The 2,585-nt window shown below is 40.4% G+C and overlaps 1 pseudogene; it reads left to right on the top strand.

Moving 5' to 3' along the window:
- The first annotated feature begins 1,394 nt into the window (after positions 1-1,394).
- Positions 1,395-2,203, top strand: LOC122008694 (annotated as a pseudogene).
- Positions 2,204-2,585: the final 382 nt, after the last annotated feature.

The following is a 2,585-nucleotide window of genomic DNA, read 5'->3' as shown; positions in this document are numbered from 1 at the left end:
TGGTTTAATTCTAGTCAAAAGTTATGGTCTTTTGAAAATAAGCAATATGTTATAACAGCTATTGAATCGTAGCTACTACAACTACAAGTTATAACTTTGAGAGACTATAACTTTTGATTCCGATTGAGTTACAGAATGCATAATATATAAAATCGAAGCTTATTCAAAGAACTTCGATTTAATATATTGTGTGTCTCATGGTTCAATATGAATCAAAAGTTATAACATCTTGAAGTTGAACTTATAGTTGTAGCAGCTACGATATGCTGGGTGAACTTTGAGAAATAATAACTTTTGATTCAGATTGAGCTATGTGATGCTCAATATATCAAATCGAAAATCTCTGAATGAGTTTTGATCTGACATGTTGTGCATCTCGTGGTTCAATTTCAGTCAAAAGTTATGGTCTCAAAGTTTAAATTAGTAACAATGTTTTTGCTAGTTTATGAAAATCAACAACACCTTCAAGAATTAACAACATTGTATTGCCAAAAAATTAATATTTTTTGAAAACAAGTAACACAATGTTGTTATTGAAAAACAACAACAATATTTTGTTGGTGATTTCGGAAAATCAATAATACAATAAAAAAAATGGATGAACAGTAAAAATGAAGAGAGACTAAGTTATTTGGACATTTTTAAAATTACATACGTGATCGAGAAAAACCTATAATCACTTAGGTTGTTTAGTAAATTATAGTTTTAAAAAGAAAGAGAGTATTTTAATTTTTGCTTATCCAATACTTTAACGACATTTTAGTGTCGATTCTATGGATATGAAGGAAAGTAAACATAGATACACAACCTTAGGCAGATGGTACTTTTAAATGTCAATTATGTAGAAGATGACAAGCTCCAATCGGTTCACACGGCTTTGCAAGACTTGTCAGTGATCCAAATTTACTGACTCCGAAAAACACAAGAAAATTTCATCACTAGTAATTGCCCAATGAAAACTTCATAGTTGAATATTTTCCATAAAAACTAAAATTTAGAGGGCGCTGAGGGCGAGAGTATTTTTCTTTTACCACCTTGAAAACTAAAATTTATTTGAAATTGAATTATATATAGGCCAGTTTTCCACTATTTATTTTTATTTTTATTTTTTCACCACGAGGCCCATTTCAATGTTTCCATTACTGAATGACATGGCAAGCCATAATATGGGGAAAATAATGTGTTTAAATAACTTTAAAAGAAGAAAAATTGTCAGGCCTTTTTAAAATAGTCTGATTCTTAGAAGACTTGTATAACAATGTATCATGATGAAGTTTTTTTAATTTTTTGATCAGCAGTGTCGAATCATTCTGCTGTATTACTCCATGCATGTGCCCAGGTAATTAGTGTAGTCTATTTTTCTGCTTCGAGGACATAAAGACTCCCTCGAGGACATGCCCGGCCTCTCCGGACCCATCCCTCCCTCCTTCGCCCGCCTCTCCCGCCTCTACCTCCTGTGGATCTCCAGACTCCAACACCTCTGTTTCCGGCCAAGTCCCGGCCTTCCTCGTCGGCACCAACCTCAGCGCGCTCACCCTGCCAAACAACAAGCTCTCCGGCGCCATCCCCCCGCAGCTGGCCCTGCTTCCGTACCTCCGGTACTTGGATCTCAGCGGCAACCATCTCTCCGGCTCGATACCGCCGGGGTTGCTCCACGGCGAGTACCAGTTCCTCGTACTGTCGAACAACAGGTTGAGCGGGGAGATCCCCGCATCGTACGGCGAGGGGGACGTGAACACGATCGACTTGGGGCGGAACCGGCTGAGTGGTGACCCGGCGTCCTTGTTCAACTGGACGCGGCCGACGGTGAAGCTGGATCTGTCGCGGAACGAGTTTGGGTTCGACCTGACGAAGGCGGAGATGCCGTGGAAGATGGAATACCTGGACCTGAGCCACAACCGCCTCCGGGGCGGCGTCCCGAAGTCACTCAAGGACCTGTACAAGCTGCGGGTGCTCGACTTGTCTTACAACATGCTGTGCGGGGAGATCCCGACGGGGAGGGCGATGGCGTACCACGACGCGGCGAGCTACCTCCACAATAAGTGCCTCTGCGGTACGCCGCGACCGCCATGCCGTCGCCTGTGAGCGGACCTACGGCATGCGTCGAGGTCTCGAGTGTGTTAACTAGTTTGAGTGCAGACGGTTGTGTTGTGCATGCAGTGTAATAATCAAAATCACTCTCTTATTTAATAAGAGCAAAAGGTGAATATGCTAGTTCTCATTATTCCGTCAATTCGTTTTACTCTCTGTTCGTGTTCGGGAGGAGGTGAGTAAAGGGGAGTGAATGATAAATATGGGTAAAATAAATTTTTATCTTTGTTTGGGAGACAGTGAGTCATGAAGGGGAAGAGGAAAGAAGGGTAAAACTTTCACTTGCATGTTCGGAAATAAGCGAAATTCCTTACACCCCAAATTGAGATGTAAGGAAGGGTAAGGAGAAATTATTACAATTATATCCTTATTTATTTTTTCACATGCAGATTTATTAAAAACATAAGAGGATATTTTTATAAATTTATATATTTAACCTTCATTCCATCCCTTTATTCTCACATAAACTTTCCCTACCTTCCAAACAAGGGCAA

This window comes from Zingiber officinale, chromosome 1A (genome assembly GCF_018446385.1).
Source record: "Zingiber officinale cultivar Zhangliang chromosome 1A, Zo_v1.1, whole genome shotgun sequence".
Taxonomy (NCBI): domain Eukaryota; kingdom Viridiplantae; phylum Streptophyta; class Magnoliopsida; order Zingiberales; family Zingiberaceae; genus Zingiber; species Zingiber officinale.
Note: the sequence above shows the minus strand (reverse complement) of the source record. Positions and strands in the feature narration are given on the sequence as shown.